This window comes from Ambystoma mexicanum, chromosome 3q (genome assembly GCF_040938575.1).
Source record: "Ambystoma mexicanum isolate Mex_15411 chromosome 3q, UKY_AmexF1_1, whole genome shotgun sequence".
In the NCBI taxonomy this organism is placed as follows: Eukaryota; Metazoa; Chordata; class Amphibia; order Caudata; family Ambystomatidae; genus Ambystoma; species Ambystoma mexicanum.
The window spans coordinates 844459049-844483050 of NC_090926.1; the positions used below are offsets into that span (position 1 = coordinate 844459049).

Genomic DNA, 24002 nt, shown 5'->3' on the forward strand with positions numbered 1-24002 from the left:
TGTTCTATCACTTATACATAGGGCCAAACATATTGTTTCTGGTGTGCTACATCATGACAGTAGTGCTAGGTCAAGCAGTGTAGACTAATGGTACTAGGCAAATGGTGATGCAAAGGAAAGAGAGCACAGCTATTGAGCTTTCGGTGTGGCCCACACACCCTATTACCCACCAACGGTTAATTTACTCAGTTCTCAATATATTGAAGAATTGTAGCAAAACGTATTCTCCTCTGGATAAATTGATGTTCGAGTTGCAAAGAGTAAAGGTTTTATTTAGGAAAATAATGAATGAAAATAACAGCAAATTTGAATATTGGCCTGTGCATTTCGCACACAATGTCCTTCGTCAGGGCCTTTTTTTCTTTCGCCTGATACAGATTATCCATAAATTGTCCACACATTAATCAGATGGCACACGTAAAACAATCGAGATGTACACAGTAAATCCCATTCAAAAGTCCCACCATTTCAGAGATGTAAGTTAATATCAAATAGTGCACAGCTTTCGCGTAGTCACGTGCATATTAATAACATATTTGCATAATTTATAGCCATCTGTAGGGCAAAAGGTGATCCAGTGTGATGGTATCTAGATGTTCTAGGGTGGGCAGGGATATATAGGAATCAACTCAGCCCTGCATCCCGTTGACTGGTAATTCACAATGATCACTGACGGCGTAACAGCTAAGAACAGCAACGATAACATGGAGTAAGACTAGACACGCTGTTCTATTCTCATAACCTTTATGACTATTTGCACAAACATGGTTATCTACCTGTACACATGTATTTTCTGTGGAGCTCATTTTGTTGCTGTGTGGTATTTGGCGGTGGGGACCTGGTACGTTTGCACTTCTGGGGAGCCAGGCCCCTGCTGCCAAATTTTAATTTTTTGCATGTAGAAGTGCAAAACGGGATGACAAACGACGGAGTACCAGTGGGTACAGTGTCGTGTGCCCTTCCCTTTTGCAGCTCTCCGTGCATAGCCATGTTCGCATGGCACGAGGAGTTTGCAATGAAGCCCTGTGCAGCTGGTGCTAAACGCCACGTGACTCCACACGGATGTCAAGGATGTGCTACTGGTGCGAATGCTGGAATATTTGTATGACAGAGTGGGAGGGAGCGTTGGAAGCATGAGCTGTATGCCATACAAAATGAGCAAAATGGGACAGGATGTGCATGGAATACGTTAATAAATTACGCAAGGCTTTTACGCCTGCCTCTGTTTACTTCACGCACCAAAGCAAAATGTGTTCCTGTGTGTTCTTTCTATACTTAACCGTAGAATGGAATAACATTACCAGGTGCATAAAAGTTGCATGAATGTTTTATGCATGGCTTGTATGTGCATATTGTACCCCTCTGGCAAATCCCAAATGCCCCGCCTAAGCATGCAGGTATGTTCCTGTATACTTCTGCAGGCATCACAAATGGAGAGGTGCTGCCTGGCAACGTTTAGCAATCACAATCAAGTGGCAGCTGTTTCCACCGGGGCATGTTACCCTGTCTACAGAAGGAGCCGGAGTCAGGTATTCTATCATTCCAATGTCTTCATGCACAGGCACAAACTCTCCAGTTCAAGGCAGCTATGGACATGCTGGTGCATGATAGCCCAGTCCTCATCGACATTGTTGCTAGGTGCATAATGACCGACTTCATTCCGCACGATTTTACCGTAATCAGGAGAACGATTTGCAGGGCTCATCCAGACTCGCAGTCATTAGTTATAGGCTGTATGCGCCGCTTCACTGGGGCGTGAACTTAGATATGCGCTGGGGTCCGTATTTTTTTTTTTAATTCGTGATACAGCTTGAATGCTATTTCATATTTCCGGATTTTCACGAGGCAGTGATCGTCGTGTGCTTGCTCACGTTAAACTGATAAGAAGAAAGCGAGGGGAACAAGCACTGTCTTAAAAGGCATTCATTATCCCAGAGGGCAGAGGCCACCACCTCTGCCGCGCTGGTCTCTCGCTCCACCGAACCCCCCCCCCCGCCACCCCACCTGTTTTCGCTCCTCGCCTGCGCGCTGCACAAGCGCACTGCACTTGCGCTCCCTGCGCCCTCCTCCCGGGCCTGCAGCCGCGGGGAGGTGGTCTGCACGTGCAGCAGCGAGCGCGGGGATGATCCTGCGGGCACCCCAGCGCCGCGCGTGGCGTTGCTGTCTGCGTTGCTAGGTTTGCAGGAGGCAGCAGCGCGGGGAGGGCTCGGCGAGAAGCGCAGAGCGGCCACCGCGCGCGCGCCTTCCTGGACACCGCGCGGGTCTGCGGGGATAGTTTCTGCTATTGATTCACCAGGAAGCTAATTCGTTTAGGACGGCTGCATTAAGGGTCTGTGTCAAGACAAAGTGGCATTTGGCCACAATTATAGGTGTGTTTACTCTCAGAGGGAATCATGCCTGCGATAATCGATTCTCAGAGCGGGAAACAACAGATATGATATGATATGATATGGCATTTGTAACGCGCCTATCTATGCACAAGTGTTTCAAGGCGCGAGCAACTCTGAACAGGGAAGACACCGGCTGCCGTGCGTGTAAGCGAACCCCGTGACCCACAGATATTGCAAGTTCCGAGTCACGTAAATAACAAAATGACGCTTCTGCCAGTGCGCTGACCTCAAGTCTCCGCTAAAAGCAGCAGACACGAGCACCTGCGCCCACTGTTATTTCCGTGTTTGCATTTGTATTCACACAAAGAGACGAAGCGGGTTTTGTTTGCCCCGAGGCTAAACGCAGAAGAAGAGGAAAAGTCCGTGGGAATTCTTGAATGAAGGCATTGGACCATTACCATCAACTTGCTGCCTTTCGCCGCGGTGCGCTGCACCCTGGTAAGTGGTGTTTACATTCTTCGAGGACCGTTTACCTTGCGATGTTGTTGCCCTGTGCTTTTTATCTTTAATGAACATGCCAGCTGCTAATGCGCGCATTAGAGTGTTCGAGGTGTGTGGTCTTTCTTTAACCATTCATGGTATTCACCCCGCACGCCGTACAAGTTACTATTGGTTACTGAAAAAGGCGACATCCTTGAAATAGGGAAATGCGTGTGTATGTTCGGTTCCGAGCGGGTGCTCCATAGCATATCCTTGGAATTTGATGAACTTGGGCGCTCTGATTACACAGCGACGCAACAGAGGCAAGCGTTGACACACTGTGATAGAGTAACTCATCTGGTGTTGAATAACCCACACATGACAACTGATAATCTCAAATGACGCGTATGTTTGTGTAAATTATATGCACTGCTATGGCATTTGTGCCAGTGAACCACGGCACACGTGCGTATGTTGGTGTGTGTGTGTGCGTGCGCGCGCGCGCCTATCGCTGTAGGCAGAATCTGCCCGTTGCTTCGTCCCTCTGGCAGTGCAGTGCTTTCTGCAATGCTTTGCTTACAGCAACATGTTTTGTCATGTGCTTGTTTTAATCACCTCAGAGACTCATAGCGCTGGAGATGCTTAACTCTGCAAGACAAAGGGACATTGGTAACCGCAGGACTTGAGATGGATACGTTTATTGAATGTAAATACGGTAGGTTATATGCCGTTTTGAAACGCACTCTTTCTCCTCAAAGAGGTGCCTTGCTAGAGGAGGCACGGAGTCATGCACTAACATTGGCCGTGGTCGTTAGTTTGGAAACGGGTCTGCTTTCAATGTAAATTGGGGCAAGAGGTGAGCCTTGAGAAGTCGCATGTTACAAGAAATAGTGCTATTAATAGAGCAGCGTGCGCACAACACGAGCATCCTCGCCACCTCGAGAGTGCGACACTGTGTTCCCAGCTGCAGTGGGGTGGAAGACCATCGCGGTCTAGATGGGATATCCTGCATCAATTCGGGCCCTTGATGAGAGGAGAGGGTGGACCAGGCACAGGGATTTAAATTCATGTGTGGATGAAGCAGGTGACCAGTGCAGGCAGGGGTCCTCAGGAGAGATGCCATCCTGAAGGCCTGATTTCTTTGAGGTCTTTGCTGTAGCATTTTGGACAAGGTGCAATGAGTGAAGGGTGCACTTGGGTAGCACCAGGTAGTCCCGTTGATCTGAAAGCCTTCATAGTGTAAATCGTTTGAGGAAAGGAAAAGTCATCCATAAACTTACAAAGGATCCGTATTCAAAGGTATTCTGGGCCGACTTTTTCACTTCTGATATATCATGATCGAACACTGTCTTTAGTTGGGGAAGCGGACCTTTTGGATATCTCGCCCAATCACTGCTGCTTGTTTCGAGTTCCTCACCGTCCGTTGAGTAATTTCGATGTCTTGTCCTCTCGGATTGGGATTGCGAACTAGTCAATTGCCTCTTCTCCTGGGTTTTTTTTAAGCAAGTGAACTTGTCGCTGATCAGACTTGCGGGCTCTAAGACTTGCGGGCTCTAAAGGAAACAACACGAGTTATTCACCTGTCAGGCTCAGTCTCGAATGGGCAGCTTAGTGTCCACAAATACATCCAAGTTGCACACGTTGGTAATTGACAAACGGCAGTATGCCACTAATTGGGTGAACATCTGTCTTTAGGGGATTACCAGTAGTGGACGGATGCAGAGTACCAGTCTGCAGGGTGTTGACATTCATCCTGTTCTGTTTCATCCAGGCCCTCACCTTGGGTCTTGCAATGTGCTTAATGGGTGATGACCAGAGTGCCATTGGCTTACATGTAGAAAGTCATGCGACAGGTGTCGATAAGATCAGCAAGGGCTCTCATGTATACGTTTAAAAAGATTAGACTGAGAGGTTGTCCCTGTGGCACCCCACAGGTGATGAACATCAGGAGGAACTGCGAAAGGAAATGGTGATTACTAGCTTAAATTATGTCATTTAGACAGTCCCTGTTTTCTGATACCCAGGTGGAAAAGGTGGCCTAGTACAGTGGACTTGTTAAAGTTATGATATGATACGATATTTTATTTATATCGCACTCATACACAAATATTTCAGAGCGTAACAAGGCAAGGGAGGGGAACATGGCAGAACACAAAAACAACAATCTTACTAGGCCCAGTGACATTGAGAACGCGCAAGTGCATGGGAGAGGGAAAGGGGAAAAGTGCATGGAAGTGGGAGAAGTGGAGAGTGTGGGGCAAAGGAAAAACAGAAAAATAAAATAAATAAATAAAAAAGGCAACAAAACAGTGGTAGTGCAGCCTGCAAGTGGCAATTGCTGGGTTGAGGCAGCTGACAGGGTATGTCAGATAAGTGCAAAAAAAAGGGATCAGGGATCTGTATGGTTACAGAAGCAGACCCCAGTGCAGGGATTGCCTGGAGGCAGTACGGGTGGGTGGCAGGCTGAGCAGGTATGAGGGCGCAGAAGACAGAGGGTAGGCCAGGTGCACGATGCAGAGAGTGAAAAAGATCAGCAGGGGAGAGGACAGGGGAAGGCAGAAGCAAAGAGGACGGTCTTGAGGTGCTTCTGGAAGCAGAGATGGTTCTCCTCAAGCTTCAGAGTGGCAGGGAGGCTGTTCCAGACGGAGGCCCGAGCTGAAGACAGAGATCAACCCCCAGCTCATTTCTTGGAAAAACAACAGGCCCTGAGGGAGTTAGAGGTAGAGGAGTGAAGAACTCGAGAGGGGAGGTATTTATGGAGGGAGAGCTGAAGGTATTTTGGATCCTGGCCCCAGAAAGCCTTGCGGATAATGCAGAGGGTTTTGAATTTAATCCTTGCGTCAACTGTGAGCCAGTGGAGAAATTTCAGGGCTGGAGAGATATGATCCCAGCGTTTGAGGCCAAGGACAAGTCTCGCTGTCCTGTTCTGGATGAGTTGTAAAGGGCAGAGAGTAGAGGCAGGTAGATTTAGAAAGAGGCTGTTACAATAATCCAACATAGAGAGAACCATGGCTCTGGAGACAGTGAGCTTCTGAGGGAAGGAGAGGAAAGGCAGAGTACCCCTGAGGAGGTGCAGTAGGAAGTTAGATTTTTTAGAGACATCAGAGATGTGGGCAGAGAAGGAAAGTGTGCAATGAAAGATGACCCAGAGTTAATGAAAGCTTCTGAAAGATTGAGAAGGATGAGGGCTCTGGTTTCATCTCCATAACTCTCATGATATTGTCCACAACTGCCGCTGCTACTGACTCTGTCGCAGGTCCTGCTCTAAACCCTGTTTGGTTGTTATAAAAAAAGGAGGTCTCCACAGTGCTGTTCTGGATAAGTTGTAGAGGACGGAGAGTATTATTATTAAGAGTTCTGAATTCCAGAGGGGGTGTTTTTTTTACCTTATTCCATTTATCTCTGGGCGTTCAACTCTACTCGCTCCGGTCGTACGAACCTCAAGACACGGTTTCAGTGTAGGTAACGGTCGCTATCTTGAGTGGGGAGTGTTATGTAGGATCCTGAGTCCTTTTTCAGTGTCTATTAATGTTGTCTATTCTAATCGCTGTTGCCAAACGCGATGTCGACTGTGTGTCTAAGAAGAGATGATTAAGGGGGTACTGACATCAAAGAGGCTTTCTTCTAGTCATAGATGTTAATTATTTTCATCACAACTTCAAAAATAGTGATTTAATTTAAACATGCGGCTGCGATGGAGGGGCCATGTTGATTAAGAAAGCCCAAGTAGATTCATATCTCTCTGCTAGTGTTAATTATTATTCCTGTGTGTATCTTATAGGACTTCTTGGTGGATCTATTTTTAGAGATTAATTCTAGAGGAGGCTAATAGGCGAAATACAGGTAGAACTGATAGTATGGGCCTTAATTAATAGGTTGAGTCCATACAGTGTATACCTACTGGGTGGGTATAATTTGCTGATAGATGTTCAGGTAGGCAGAGTGATCCATTTACATTTTATGACATTCTATTGCTGCGTTGAACCCTATTTTTGTCACTTTGAGTCTGGAAAATGAGTCTTTGCTCTTTTTCTAGTAATATTTTTTTTCTTTTTGATGGGATGCATTCCTGTGATAGTTAGTAGAACGGTCCATTTCAGATCTTCACTTAAGTGATTGTGTTCTAAATAATGGTTGACCATAGGTGCCATTAAGGTTTTATTTCTGATGCAGCTTCTATGTTCTATAATTCAGGTTTTTACTTTCTGAATTGTTTTGCCTATATTGTTTAGGCCACATGGTGTGTTTTTTCATAGAAATTGATTATTAAAAAAATGATTGAAGATCATTACAGCGCATATTTAATGAATGTTGACTGTAAGTTGTTGATAAGAGCTAACTACCTCCTATGTTCAACATCGTTGTTTCCCCGATAAAAGGTAGAGCTACTACCAATGTAGTAAAAATTGGGTTTCCCCCTTTATAGTATATATTTTTAATATAACACCTGTCTGGAGTAATTTGTAAGTGTCCTTGCTTTGTGTGCTCATTGAGTTCTTTCAGTCACCCTCACCCCTCTTGAGACTTAGTCTTGACCGCCAGCCATAGCTACCCTGATTGGTCTGGCATGTCCAGAGGTTACCCTGTTCCAAGAAACTAGGTTGACCTTCTGAACCTCTGCCTCTCCAGGTCAGAGTTCAGAAATCCCTCTTAACAATAATCACATCAATTGTAAAAGATAGGGATGCTAAGCACCCAGGGAGGGGTTCCAAGCAATGCACCACAATGCTAATGGTGATTAGTTCAAGTTAAACAAGGAAGTTATCAAGCCCAGCAAGGGTAACAGTGGTTTAAATTATCATTAGCACCCTTTAGATCGATAGCTGAGTCTTTAGTAAGTCCATTGTGCCTGTGAACCCAGTCCCATTTGACCTCCTCCTGACCTTGCTTCCACTCCACCACCATTTCAATTCCTCGAGGTTTTGAGGTGGGTGGGCTGTTCCTCCTGCATTGACCTCCTACCTTCATGTGAAGGCACAACACATGCCGGTGCATGCACCACTGATTGTACACACCATCCATCAGTGCAGCCATGTTTTGAAGACTGCACATTTCAGCTGATACCCAGTGTCCTGTCCCCACACCATTTTTCAGGAAGCTTACAAGAAATTCAGGATGTAGCAGGTGATACAAGCCTTGCTGCTAGTGGGGACTGGAATTCCCTGGCATTTAGTGCCGGAAGCCGTTCTTAACAGACTTGCTTCACTCTGGATTCCAAGTCAGGCTTTTATGCAACTAATTTCAGCTACTGCCAGCGATAGTAGATAGTCTGAACACTTATGCCAGATGGGATGGAGGAAGTATATAATAACATTTTGATTCTTTTTATGGCAAAATATCCCTTAATTAATGCCTGCCAACATGAAAATTCCACTGCAAAATGTAGGACAACAAACAGGCTGATTCTATTCAGAATAGTCTGTTTTATTTACCTGATTGAAGTTTAGGATTGAAGCTCAGGAGTAACGCAGAGACGAACGTGGAGACTGTGCAAACAGCAATCTTTCTTTAATTTCCACTCCACCCGCAGCTTCAAAGGATCAGCTGGCGAGCAGAGCAACGCAGTGCTGTATGCTGATTGAATTTTAGGATTGAAGCTCAGCAGTAATGCAGAGACGAACATGGAGACTGTGCAAATGGCAGTCTTTTTTTACTTGCCACTCTGCCCGCAGCTTCAAAGGATCAGTTGGTGAGCGGAGCGATGCAGAGTGCGCAAAGTGTTTGGTGGGTGTCCAGTGGACGCAGTGGACATTACCTCCTACCTTGACCTCACGCACTCTCGCTGCATCCCATGGACAGTATCTTCTGGAGGTAAGTCGCTCTGTTTTGTGCAATCTTTGCTGTCAGTCTTTGGTCCAAAGGACATTCAGGAACTTCACTTATCTGGTCTGCCAATTGATACAGCTGTTGAGAGTGACTGTGGGCTGAAAGCCTTTGAACTCCCCACCTGTTTTGCATCTGAACATTGTGCACAAACTTAGTTGAGAGGCGTCTGCAGTGCTCTTGATACTATCTGGTACCTGTGTCTACTCTACCCTGACGCCGGGGAAAGCTAGAAACCGTGGAAAAGTGGTGATCCATGGAAAAAAACCATATGGGCTCCGATCAGCTAAATTGCGTACAACACCTGTGGAGCCATCTCTAACAAGGATGCTGGTGCTAGAAAGGGGGCGAGTTCTATGGGGGTGAAGACTCTTTCCACAGGCCCCATTTATGCATTCTTTAGGGCTAAATCTGTGTGCCAAGATACGAGCTCACAACCGGTGGAATTGACTGGGCATAATCTGGAGGTAAACACTAGTTAGTGCCCACTGGACCTCAACAATGATTCCCTTCTACAACTGTGCTATGCCTTACAGGACCAATCTTCAGCTCTTGCAGGTAGAGGGGGGAAAGAAGTACCGCCTGGTAAAGCCCATCCCGCCTCGTCAAACCTCGGGTAACAGGAGACTAATGCAACTACGGAGCCATCAACCCTTACTCGCATCACTGAACAGGTGCGCCAAACTAAAACCTTGCAGCCACCGGCACTAGATGCATCCAAAATTGATCTAGGGTGTACACCTGTGGCTGCTTCATTGGGGGACACCAGAATTTCGGCAAGCCCTAATCTCTTGCCGGATTCTGTAGTGCCCATCAGTGATTCGTTCCAGGCAGACTTCAGTACTCATGATACATCGAGTACCACCCAAAATAATGGAATATTGAACTTTGCTGTAAAAATTCTGCTAAAGGTAAGTGGCACTATTCATGAAGATTTGAAACTGCAAGGAACAGCTATTGCAGCATTACACAGCCACTTGATTTATGTCGAAAAGTCAATACTGAAGTCAAAATTGGACTCTTTGACAGAAAATGTTAACAAACTACCACTGCCCAGTCATGAAGTATCTGTACTCATGATCCCTGTTTCCTTGGAAATCCCTAAAACAGTGATGACTGCTCTACCAGTTAGGGCAAACACAGGGAAAGGACAGGCAAGGCTTTCCAAACGCCAGGACACACAGAGGAAGGTAGTACATATACCCTCTGACTTACCTTCTCTGGATAATAACCCACCGGGACCAGAGCATCCTCTGAATTCCACACTGCGGCCCAGCAGTTCCAATATGTAAAAAACAACAGATAAATCGTGCAGCACGGAGAAAAAGGTGATCAAATCAGTCAGTAGGTACTCTTACCAGCTGGCTGATTGAGGAGGAGCCTCAGACTTCCACTCCTCCTGTACCGGATATAAATAGATCTATCTCAGATTCTGAGATGAGGTTGGGGGTGCAGCCTATCATTCCCGCTATTCGCCTTTCCCTAAATGCTGCTCCCGGCGTAACTACACCTCAGCCAAAGAGCCCTCCGACCGCAAGTCTCGACCCAAAATCCTTAACTATTTTACCAGTGCAGGGATCGAAAGGCACCTGCCGATCAAATCGACCTTCGCTGCTGGCCTTGCTTAACAAAATACCTTCCCTCAGAATCCTAAACTCCAATGATTTTGACTATGTTGAACCCTTTCGCACTGCTGGGTCTTTTGCTACTAAGCTGCATTGCATTTTCCTGAAACTATATCCCTTATTAGACTGCATAAAGACTCAATAGAACATCTGGCTATGTGTTGGATTAACCAACTGTGGAGGAAGTGGCCAAAGGTGGTTGTGCTAAATGTAACTGTGCCCAGGTAGCAGAACAAAAAGTTGCTATCCCAAAACCGCCGCTTGTAAAATCCAAGACGACCTGTAGTGATGCTCAGAGGTGGGAATGGTTGGAAGGCTATGATTGCATTGAAAACTGTTTCAGAGTGAAATTGGACGGTATCCAGTTGGAATACCAGAGGTTTTAGTCACTGGTTAACTGGCGCCACTTTTCTAGAATTACTGTCGATACAGGATGTGTTTATGCTGCAGGAGACGTGGTGCACGTTTGATGATGGATTTACCACCTTTCAGGTTGCAGCCACTAGGAGGGAATGGGGTCGCCCGAGTGGTGCTTTACTGATTGGTGCTAGATCCTCACTAAACCCAAGATTAGTTCACCAAGCAGCACCTGGGGGCAGTATATTGGCAGTGCAAGTATCTCCTCCTGGGGGACTCAGTAACTGACAGGACATTTTAACCTTTTAACTGCCATGGGTTTTCCCCCCAGTGCCAAGGCCTTTTTTGTTGATTTTGGTATTTTCCATTCAATGCCTTCTAACGTTTTCTGTTTCATTAACCCCTTAAGTACCAAGGACGAGGTATCTCGTCCTTGGCAACAGGGAGGTAATCCCAAGAATGAGATACCTCACCCTTGGCACTTAAGGGGTTTTGTATACGATCCACCTGGGGAAGCCTTTACAGAGCTAATCATTGACCAACTGGATATCATATACACTACCTGGCAGGGTTCTTCTCATGATCAAGCGGTCATTGTCGGTGGTGATTGGAATGCAAATGTGGTTGAGGAAGGTGGATGAGGGGCAGTGTTCGAAGTGTGCGAAAAGAAGTAGTGGAACGATGTTCCCTGCTGGCCTGCACCCACTCCCCACAAAACCCCATCACGAGGTTCCCTCCCACACACAAATCATACCTCCAAACACTTGCACCTGCTGTTTAAGGGAACGTTCAGTGCAGTGCACTGAAAGTGCAAGTTTCAACTTCTTCCTACACTTTTATTTTAAAAACGAAACCATTCCGGAATGGTTTCTTTTTAAAATAAAGGTATAGGACCTGTAAAAGGTCATTTAAAAAAGTAGAGGAGCACCGCTCCCGCTCACTTCGACCAGTGATGTGGGGGCTACCAACATGTCTTAGATTATTGCAGCATTGCAGCATTCCACACAAAAAATCCAACAGAAAGGGGAAGTTGTGGCTAGATCTGCATAAGGAGTGGTCTTGCACGGTTCTAAATGGGCGCACAGAGGGTGATCACCCTGGACACCCTGGACAGATGACTTGGGCCACTTTAGATTATATGGCTACCTCTGATTCCCTATTGGAACACGTCCTGGGGTTATAAATGGTACCTAATACCTACAGCGACCATGCTTTGGTCGTATTAGTTATGACTGGTTCCGTGTCAATCAGGCGGGGAACAGGATCCACGGGTCTGAAAAGACCATCGAGAGGGTGAACCTACTTGCTTTCCCTAAGAGCTGTAGCATAAAGCAGCTTCTCTGGGGCAAACACCCTGAGGCCATTGAAGATTGGATTCGGGGATTGTCTCTGATGCTTGCCATGGGGGAAACAGCTCCCACAATCAAATGGGGGAGCAAGGGTAGACAGGTATTTGACATACACATCCGGGACCGTAAATGCCAACTGAGACATGAACTTAGGGCTTGTAGAGGGGAAGGCTATCTCTTGGGTAACTCTTATGGGATAACTGCTCGCATAAAGCTTTTCAAACGACAGTACCACATCTGGCTTTATCATTACCGAAAATCACAACAAAGAGGGCAATGGGAAAAATTCATCCAGATCCTTAGCAGTAGAGACACACGTAAAATCTGGCAAACTCTCACTGGGACAGGTGGTGATGTGTCTCAGAAAATGATAAATCCAATCTCGTCTGATCAGTGGGTACAATATGTCAAGATTAAGTTTTATAATCCTAAGGCCCTCTCTTAATATAATACCGAATATGCAAAACCCTGGCCACTTCCTATGAACTTTAAAAGTGTAGAACAAGCTATTATAAATTCTAAGAGGTCTAATGCACCCGGTCCGAATGGTTTGGCAAACTCTGTCCTGAAAAAAGATCCAGATAACTGGGACCAGGTTCTTCTGACTCTCTTTTCCCAGGTTTGCCGATCTTGCTCCGTGCCTTCGACATGACAAAGATCAGTGTTAATCCCGGTCCATAAGAAAGGAGACCGTAGGGAGGTAACCAACTACCGTCTCTTGTCCATGCTGGACGTCATGGGCAAGGTTTTTGCAACACTGGTACTCAGAGAGCTGGAGACCTTGGTAGTTGCAGAGCAAGTTCTTCATCTCACCCAGATTGGATTTAGACCAGGACCCAGCACCACTCATAACATCAGAGTGCTGGACTCACTGATAAATACCACATTCAGCAACAAAGAAGACACTCTATACATGGTATTTGTAGGTTTCACTAGCGCATTTGACCAGGTAATGAGAGAGAATCTTTGGTCTAAGCTGAATAGCCTTAATTGTCCCAGCTGGCTAATTCAGATTCTAAAAGCATTGCACAGTGAGAATAGTGCTAAGGTTAGACTTAATAACAAAGGTGCAGTGACCAAACCCATTAGTATTAACACAGGAGTAAAGCAGGGATGTGTGGCGGCACCTATGCTATATAACCTTTACATCTCTGATTTACTCCAACGTATGGGATTAAAGTAAACTGCCCTCCCAAGTTGGGGACTACCTCAAAAGTAGGTATGCTGTATGCAGATGACCTGCTACTGTTCGACGGAACATTATCAGGAATCAAGGAGGAACTCGCACTGTACCCCTCCGAGCTGGGTCTTGCTATCAATTTAAGGAAGACAAAGATAATGTTGATTAGCAGAAAGGGTCCCACCCAGCTGGGAATTGAATCTAGACTCGGCCTGATAGAGTTTGCTGACTCCTATTCTTACTTGGGCTTGGAGTTTGATGTATCCCCAAATTATAACAGGATAATCGCACACACAAAATGACGAGCCAAATTACTGACACTACAGGCCTGCAAATTCGCAAGAGGGAACGCAGGATATAGCCTGGCGGGTACTGTAAAGTTATACCAACAGTGCTTTGTCCCAGCTATAATCTATGGCCTAGAAGTGCTGGCTATACAGGGCCTAAACTGGCTCAATATCTTAGAGGGCCAATATTGGCGAGCAGTACTAGGTGTGGGACCGTCCGGCCCTATGCAATACCTGAGGCTCGAGCTAGGTTTAACCTCTTTGAGGGGCGTGGCCTTGCGTGCCCGGGGAGTTTTCTACTTAAAATCTTGTACCGCACCGAAATATAAGCTGCTAGCAATAGTGGGAAACAACTAAGATGCTGAGAAGGTTTTGAGGAGAGACAATTTCAAAAATCTCAACTAATCACTTTTTATAGAGATTGGTTGGATCCATGCAGCAAAGAGAATGCAACCATTTACCCACCTGAAAAAATGTGTGCGCAAATTAAATCATGTGATTGGTGTGAAAACTATTCCCATCTTGAAATGTTGAAAGGGTACGAGGCTGTGGTCAATGTAATTCACAGATAGAGGAGAACACAGCCTTATTTATTACTCTGCCCTCACCCGGTGGTGAGGGATTTTCTGCTAAGGTTGCAAACTAACCAACTGCAGGTCCTCGCCATTATGGGTGCACATCAGAGTTTGGCTTTACGTGACAGGTCTTGCTGTATTTGTAAGAGACCAGACTCCCTGGTACCTGCCAGACATGTTCTTACCTCTTGCCCCAAATTGGGCCCATTATACATGAACTTGTTGGGAAGATTGGTACACAGATACAAGAGTATTGTTGGAGACTCTTTTTGGGTTTACTGTCTCAACTCATATGCAATATCATCCCAACTTGCCCTGTTTAGAGTGTGGCTACAGGTCAGAAAACTATTGCTACCAAATTAACTTATTGTTGGGATCTGACTATACCACTATACCCTGTTTTTCAGCTGTCAGTATTGACTTATAAGGTATGCTTTAGCACTGCTCTGAGCTATTCACTTGCTTGTCTGTATATTTACTCATTTAATTAGATATACACTCATTTTATGTAATTTTAAGTTTCTCTTAGTATGATGAGCTATGAAGTCTTTGGAATTTTGTATAACTGTGAAAGATGCTTCGATTGACTTTTATTTTAATTTGGGATTTGTAATGATTTTATGCAGTGGGGAACTCATTCTTCACATATTATGTATAAGGCAGAGCCAGATTATGATACATACATTGCTTTTCTTCACAGGATGAAAAACAATGTAATTGCCATGAAATATGCATTTGTCTCATAGTACACCTGCCAGCGAAGTGAGGCAGGAGAGGCATATGGGAGTTGAGGGGGGGTTGAAACATAATGGAAAGAGAGCAGGATCCAGAAAATGAGAGTACAGTGGGGACTGCATGACCACCATGAAGGATAACATAAGAAATACAGATGGAAAAACAATTGAGTGTGGAAAGCGGAAGAAAGGAAGAGCAGTAGTTGGAACTACAATGAAAGCGTAATGGGGAGAAAGGAAAGAAGTGTGAGAGGGCGCGAGAGAAAGAGTGTTAGGTCTAGAGCGATGGGAGGGAGAGTTGGAGAGTCAGAGGCGGTGAGGGATAAAGCAGGAGCGGGTTCAAGACTGAGTTAAGGCAATCAGATGAAACAACGCCAGGTTTATCAACTCAGGACACCAGTGTAGTGTAAAGACTGAGGTTGTGCAAAGTTACCATGTAGAAGTGGTATATAGAGAAAAGGAGAGGGGCGGGACAGGGAGAAAGGTGCAGGCGAGTTCTCAAATCAAGAACAGACTCCAGTTACTTTACAGGAACAATGTTTGGGAACACATATAACTACACACCATGGAGTATAGACACATGTCTCCAAAATAGACACAGATGATAGCCTCCTCCAAACATCATACATATGCTAGGGGAAATAATAGCCCCACTGACTGAGGTGGCCAAATCCCACAGAGGGATGGGAGATATATATACACACCTGATGATGTGAAGAAACCACTCACATTTGCAAAATGCGAAAGAAGAAACAGAAGGCATTTGTTGGAGGGCTTCCAGTGCATGCGGTCAAAATCCCAATGTTTACATAAAAAAATAATAATAATGACCCGCCCCCTTGCAGACTGACCATTAACATCACACAGCTCTGCAGACGGATCAAGCACATGGACCTTTTAATTTTGCGTCTCATAAATACAAAAGTTCTCCATTATAAATGGCGGGCAGAGCATCCCAGTCAGGATCACCGTGGGTGGTTCATCACATATCTATCCGCTCACCCAGGTGTCAGGCACACGTTACCTCCAATGCCTCACACCGAGCTCTCGAAGTTACAGGCAGTTGGAGCCAGAGGAAGTGGTTGCCACAGCTGGGCCACCCATCAACCAGACTTATGCAGCACTTTTATGCACAACAGCAAGAAAGGCGGGCCTTACAATTTTGCAGGTGTCCACCTTGCCCATCCCTTTATAAAGCCTCATAGTGGCTGGTGAGGTAGCTGGCATCAGCCTCCTCCTGTCTTGGTAATTCCTATTCCCTTCACTGCGCAGCTGCTACAGTCCTCCTGCAAGTGCCTCCCAGTGGAAGGATGAGAGATGCTCAATTTACAACAAAAAAGACACATTCACAACTAAGAAGTAAATGAAAAAAGTTTTGGGATTGTGGATATGTTATTGAAAAGAGGCAGCATTTGAAAAAAAGATTATACACATGAGATGCATGATATCTATCCCATTCAAAGATGGCTGGCTTGTTTCCAGAGAGCTTCCTTAGAGATATTCATGCAAGATGGCTGCCTCCATGGAAGAGCTCAAACAAAATCAAAGAGTTCTGAGATGGGCAGGAATGGGTAGGATTAGCCATATGGATTACATTGCCTAGTGGCAGAGAATGGGAGGGATTGCAACTGTGTATCCCTCATCAAATATCATCTACACTGGAAAAGCATTACAGACTCTGATTCAATGTCCATATTTGAAGCTCTCATGTTAATGACAATAGTTTTGGCTTTTAAGGTAGTGCTTTCATCGCCACCTAATAGCCCAAGCTAAAAAAGACTATATATGTATATTTCTTTTTTCTTAGAGCAGTAGTTGTACAGGGCCCTTGGGTCTATGAACCAATCGCCCGATATAGAACCCTGTAGGACCAACACATTCCTCCTGCAGGATGGAAAGTTGTACCAGCCCCATGTAGCTGTGCTAGGCATCCTTTGTATGGAGGATATTAGAATACCACATCTGCATGAAATCATCAGATCATTTTAGCAGATCCAATCACATCTGCAAACATCTTTCCAGTTGTGGTTTTTTTTAGTTACAATGATCCCATGTATTTCAGCAAAAACAAAAGGGATTAAGGGGGTGTCTATTTGTTAATTAGATGAGAGCTTATATAACTGAGGGAATGTTTAGAGCAGCAATTGTTTTCACTGAGGTGCTAGTATTCCAGCAGTGTTGTTATGTCGAGGCTCAAAATGCAGACACTTGTTACATGGGCACTAATTTCAATTGTGAGGCAATCCTACGTAGGAAGATGATTAATTACTAGTGCAGCACATCTTTCACCAATTCAACAATGCCCTGTTCTTCCCCAGAGCTCAATTGAGAACAGTTATAGTGAACTGGATGATCTCTCAAACAGCCCTTTAAGATGAGTAGCAGTACCCTCGAGATAGATGGGGATGCAGATTCATACTCATACATCAAATAACTATGACAACTCAATAGTTTGGCAAAGGGAATCCTTTTAATGACAAGTTCATAAAACAGGGAGTACAACGAACATCAGCAACCGCTCAATCTTCTCGCTCTCTTCACTTTTAGAAAAAACACAGTATTTATAGCAGTAATTTGTCATTGCTGACATCATTCTACGTGGGAATTCATAAAGACCTAACATGCAATGTGATGGGTTATAGGAAGGTAACTTTAACATAGGTACTATATCTGTATGTGGTAATGGGGAGAGGGGATTGCATAATCAATGTGGGGCAACTAAGCCCTCTCTTCAAAATGGTCACTATGAACATCACTAAAAGTACGACGTCCCATTGGCTCTACTCACTATAGGACCCTAGATTACATGGTCCACAATGATTGGGTTGCCATCAACCCCACTCATACCTTTCCGTCTACGTCTAGCAGCACGCAGAAAGAACATCCAGGTGCAGAGGAGCTCGCCTTCACCCCAGCTCCCCAACAATTATGTTACAATCAATCATCACTTCAGTAGCCATGTGTCAATTACTGCTTTGGATTTTGGCCTTGAGTCTGCTCTGTGGTCTTGAGAACTTTTAAGGAGTATGGGCATGGCAGAGATCCATGCCTAAGTGTGAAAGTCTCACTCTTCCAGCCTGACTTGTCACGTGACTGGACACCGTGAAATCGGCTCTTTCTCTGTGTCTTTTTGTATATTTGATTTAATTCTACCAGTCCTCCGCCATCTGTAGCTTATCTTGACCTTTCTGAACAGGATCTTCTGTTCATTTCTCCTGAATTGTATCCAATGTCGGCCTTTTACTGCCAGATAAGACCTCAGCTTCTTGCATGATCATCCTCAGCTGCGTTTCGTTCTGCCTTGATTCTTGATTTTCTTTCTGCGACACACTCCTTTCGAGGCCTTTAGAAACCTTTTGTTCAGTTCTGCTCATGTACGTAGTGGGATCATATTTATACATAAAGTGCTTTTGAGGTATATACTTGTACATGTTGCCACTTGCCACAATCTGTTTACTGTGAAGCATAAGCAAGGTTCACGATTTCTTTGCTTCTTGCAGTTACTTTCATCTGTCCACATTTAAGCTGACTGAATATCTTCATCATGTATGTGGCATGACTTTCTTCATTTTAACATCAACTTCTTCATCGCAGGCTCAAAAATGTCATTCATACATAGTCTCTTGTCAGAATTCTCAGTTCATTATATCTTCCAGTCTTCAGTAAGTACGATATTTTATGACGTCACCATTCATCTTCCTTCATCATCTTCTTGGCTTCTACGGATACTCGATTCTGACAACCGTCATTTTGTCTCGACTGTAAATATGGCTTTCTCAATGGATACCTTACTGTCCATATTTTCTTAGGTGCCGGTACTTCAATAGGTACTGGGCAGAGCCCATGTGCTGCTCTCTGCTGGTTTATTTGTTCATCATACATCACATATTTTGGTGTGAAAGTACCAGCACTACGAGGGGAGCAACTGGAGTGGGGGTGATACTTGACACATCCTCTTCACTCCCCACTCTGGGCGATTCATTGGCCACTCTTGCTTCTTTCGTTGTATCTACTTTTATCTTCTGGAGCCATACATTTTGGTCTGAAGAAATGCTTCTTTGGGGTCCATATCTTTATGACTCCCTTAAAGCATTCTGCTGTTCTTATGTGCACATCTTTATTCCATGTCATCAGTTGACATTCCCCTCTTGGGGTGCAATAGATCCATCTTCCCACTTATTTTCTATGATTTCTGGGATACAGGAACTTTGTTCCTTCTGGTGCATAAATGCTGGCCTTCACAAAGTCTCTTATTTATTCATCAGTCAGGTACTTGGGCTTTCATCCTGACTCATCATCAATCATAATCTTCATCCCTATGGCTTTCTTTGCAGTCTTCTGACATTGTGAGATTATTAGCTTGATCACACAGAATCCAAGTAATATCATCACCAACAGGGCTCCCAAATACTTGAATGCATCTGTCATCCATTGTGGAACCCATGAAAACAGTGCTCCAAACCAACTGTCATCGTCAACTTTGTCAACTTCATCTATCATCTGATTCTGTAGGATTGTCAGCATGCCTATGGCTTCTGTTTAGGTTCCATTCGTGTCGTCGTGTGAAGGTATAAATGTACAACATGATTCTACGATTTGTGCACAAACACCTCTATTCATACCTGTGATCACGTCTAAGACATATCTTTTCTGGAATGTCATCAGTCAGATTGCTCTCAACTCTTCCCTGATTGCATTGAATCCTTTTATGGTTGTGTTGATGGTCTGAAGTAACTCCCATCTGGTTATCTGCAACCATTTAGTATTTTCTCCGACATGAATTCTTGGCATCAGGATTGTTGTGAACACTGATATATGGGATTGCATCAAAGGCTTTTGTCGATTTGGTAGAGAAGTATTTTTCTCTTTTCATTCGGCTTATTAGTTCCACAGATCTTTTCTTTCTCAGGTGAGCCTCTGCTTTTGGGAAATTGTCAATATTCAGATAACTTTTTGGAATCACCAATGCAGGTACATGGACGTTCACCAATGTACATATGCCTCCCCAATTCTTTGGCAATCTGATATATGCTTTGGCTCCACACGCCCATTAGTGATCCATGATCACTGCAGTTCCATGCATCATTCCTTTTTCATCGAATATTCGTCCACAATTCTGATTCTCTCCCATTTTTCTTGTACCATTGTTTCTGAAGCATAGCTTGGAATTATCCAATGGCACTATCTACAAGGGTCCTCCGCTGTCTTCGACCCATGTTAGCAGTCTTGCAAGGTTTGGCCATAATGGCTTGCATATCATTTGCGCATTTTCAATTGTTTCTTTGTGGTATCCAATGATCATCTTTGCTCTGCAGATCACCACTCATTTATCCCAACTGTATGGCGACAATACCGTCCCCCAGATTTGCAGGTTTCCTCTGTTTTTCCATCTGCAAGTGTCTTCTGTAGTTTTTTCTTTGACGTCCAGTTTTTTGTTTGCTTCTCCAGGCTTCTCGTATCTGATCACAGTATTCTTAGTTTTGCATTTATTTCTCATTTTTATTTCTTGGATATAATCAACTTCATTTGGACCAGTTGCTTCCATCGCCCATTTGAGCAAAGCATCACTTCCCATAAACTGAGCTCTGGCCATGCATATGTGACAGACAGTGTCCTGTCTTAACATCTATTTCAACAGCTACAAAGATTTTCGACTTCCCCATGCTGTACGGTAAGAGGGCACAAACAAAGCATTCTTCATCAGAAGGTCGCCTTCCAACGTCCTTCATATCTTGGTACCATATGTTGTTTCCCAAATGTGCTGTGCTATCCAGGTAATCATTCAGTTTGATATTGTCTTCTTGTGTGCTCCTTCTGGCTCTTATCCTTTTGATATGCTTCTTTTTGCCGGAGGATTCTCAGGCATCTCCATCACTGATCTGGGTATTTTCATCTGTATTGTTTGAGCAGGAGAAAGTGCAATAAGCTTAAAATTTTCAACATACAAATCTGGCATGAAAATGTTTCTCAGAATTTCTGCTTGTGTCTTTCCAGGCACTATCATGATATCATGTCTCAGGTGTGCTTGCAGGTGTCATCTTTGTTTGTTCACTCTCTACAGCTTGTTGACTCTTTAAAAGTTCAGCTTTCTTCTTTTGTCTCTCAACTTCTTTTGGCATAAAACTTCTCATCGTTGTTTGTCCTGGATTTCCCCATTCTCTGAAATATGATTTTGAAATCATTGATACTGGGCCAGGTGTGGTTTCACTCACTCTCTGTGTAGGTGTAACTTTCATCAATCCCTTATCTGATTTGCTCTGCCGACCCAGTCTCCGGCATTTCAACTCATTTGTTAACACAGGTGTTGTATGTGTATTATTGCTTACCACATCCATCTCAAGCTCAGTCACTCTATCATTCTTTCTAGGAACAGGAATAACTATATAAGGTCTGGGCACCTTTGTAGGTCTCATGCTCACATCCTTAAGTGGGTGCACAGGGGTCTGAACACTTTGTGCACCTATAAAAAATGCAGTTCTAATTCATGACAACAGTATGATAATGAATTTAATGCAGGTTTTAATTATACACCTATAGGTGAGTTGACAGCATTTGTTCCTGGGGTAATATGAATGTCTCTCCTCATGGGCGAGAATGATGCTGCTGTTCTGGCTTCCCATCTTCATCATCTAAGGAAGCAAAAATCAGTTCTTTAATACAGTTTTATCATTATCACTTCTTGTTGACTCTGCTCTCTCTGCTTGTAGATCAATAGTTCTGGACCGATTGTCCTTTTGATCTGAATAATAGACTGTCTCTTGTTTGTAAAAACAGTTCTTTTTCCACAATCGAAAGATCCAAATGAGGCAAAGGTTCAGTAAGTCTTATACTGCATACTCCATGTAGACTAGTTCCCAGTCAATGCCTTGAATCTTCTTCACGCCAGATGTCAGCATGAACAAAAGTGAAGTGTTTGACAACACCTTCACAATCTGTCCCTCGAGTGAATGTTTCTATACGCTTCTGTGATTTTGATGCTGATCAGAAAGTGCAACCTGTATCACAATACTGTGCAAATGCATACTGAAATGCATAGTGTTAGCTGGGTCTCGGATGAAAGTGAGGACATCAACATTGGCATGTCTCCCCACAATCTCTAGGAAGTCTTCGATTAATTAAAAGAACACTGCATTTGCTAGTCTATGATTCACTTGTGATAGGGACATTTGTCTTGTCCTTGCTGTACTCCGGAAGTTAAAGAAACTGTTGTGTAATCACTGTGAGCAGCCTCTTTATCATCTTTGCATTCTCAGGATCTTGAAGAAATTCTGTTATGCTTGTGAGCCTTCCCATCAGCAATGGGTAAGGACCTCACTATCAATTCGAAATCAATCAGTATGTCTTTGGTGAGGTCACTATTGCGTGACACCATAAGTAAGTCCACACAAAGATTATGTGTCGAAGGAGTCAGGATACGGTATTCTTTTCCAGTTTATATATCCTCACTCAAAATTTGGCATAGCTTTTCTTATCAAGGCTTCAGTGTGCCTAAGTCCAAAGTCAACAGCTATTTGTGGCTTATGCACGTAGTTCTCTTTATTTCTCCCTGCAACTAGGATGCACAGAGTGATCATATTTGTGTCCCTTTTCCCTTATTTTGCTCAAAGGAAATGGCCAGAACGAAGCCACAACCTAACACAAAGAATCCCTGGCTTGTCAATTGACTGGTCATGTGTCCTTTTTCCTTGTCATGGATCTCGTCTGCACGTGCTGTGGTTATTCCCTGTTGTCTGTAGTCTCTTTGTGGTAGGGTGCGGGCAGAGAGGTCTCTCCGATATATGGCTTGATGTCTCCCAGGAAGATCCAAGCTCTTCTTCCATGTAACTGGACTTCAGATGGGGTGATATCCTCCACTATAAACGGGACGTGCAACCTTGGCTTGTCCCAACTTTTCCTTGTGTGATTCCGAACTAGGACAGTGTCCACAGGGAATAGTTGAGGTATGCGTAATTCTGGAAACTTATCTGTTGTAGCATCTCTTTCTGTGTTCTGTACTGCCCTACACACTTCCTGTTGTTGCTGCAGCTGTCCTGAAATTACAGAAAAACTGGAAGTCATACAGTTCAGATTGTTTTGCATTTCCAATAGTAACACTTCTCCTGTTGGCTGAGCATCTCATCTGGCTCTAGTTCGAGGTGTTAAAGTCGTCCGCATCCTTCTGCCTGTCACAACTTCGTGCGGCGTAAGATGGTGATCAGAACCAGGCTGGTTTCTTAGTGCATACAATGCCAGTGAAAGCATTCTCTTCTTCAGAGTCATCTTCAACTTGGCTATCCTTTCCTTTAACAAGCCGTTGAGCTTCTCGCATATTCCGTTCCCTTGTGGATGATACACCGAAGAAAACTTGTGCTTTATACCAAGCAGCAAGCTGATCTGTTCAAATACTGCATTAACAAAAGGAGGACTGTTATCTGACCTCATCACATCACACACTCCCCATCTGGAAAACACCTCGAGCACCAGTAATTTGGCTGCACAGGTAGAGTCTGGGTGTGTACATAGACCTGCTTCCATCCATCTAGAGAATGGACACACCACAACAATTAAGTACCTGTACCTGTTACATACTTGAATCATATCGGCATAATCGATATGCAAGTGCTGAAAAGGCTCATTAGGCCTTGGGATGACTCCCCTGCTCACACATAGTGTATGCCCAGCCATGAATTTCTGGCAGATTATGCAATTTATCATAGAAAATGCAACATGTTCTCCCCAAGTTCGGTTTAAACCAGTCTTCAGCAATTGTTGCTGCTAGATTCTCTCTTGTTATGTGTGCTGCATAGTGTAACTGTTCCAGTGCTATCTTCAACGTTTAAATAATGCATTATTGGAGTTGAACATACTATACCCTTCTCCATGAATGAGATAATCACATTTAATTTTTAACTTTGTCATCAAGTCTCTTCCCAATATATTTACAGGAGTCACACGTCACACTCTCCTATAGAAACTGGAAGTTCTTTTGTGAAAGGAACACAGCTTGTTGCTCCTGTAAAGCCCTGAGTATTCAAAGCATCTCCAGACAAAGAAAACTGCTTTCACGTATATACGAGCGTGTCGCACCCATGTCGACTAAGAACACATTTTCTTTAACGCCTATAGAGACATCTACCCTTGGTTCCTCATGAGGGTTTGGTGTCACTGATAGGAGGGAAGACATCAGGTCTCCCAGTGAGCTGTCCTAATCCATATATAATCTCATCCCACAATTGGTGAATGGATTTCCTCCATCACTACTGGTATTTCCCATTCCAGAATT

General features: G+C 44.2%; 1 protein-coding gene across 1 annotated transcript in view; it reads left to right on the forward strand.

Moving 5' to 3' along the window:
* The first annotated feature begins 2074 nt into the window (after positions 1-2074).
* Positions 2075-24002, forward strand: part of ANKFN1 (ankyrin repeat and fibronectin type III domain containing 1) — a 1946563-nt gene continuing 1924635 nt past the window's right edge. Inside the window, exon 1 of the mRNA XM_069654938.1 lies at positions 2075-2828. The gene's annotated coding sequence lies outside the window, so the exon portion shown is untranslated. The remainder of the gene's footprint in view (positions 2829-24002) is intronic.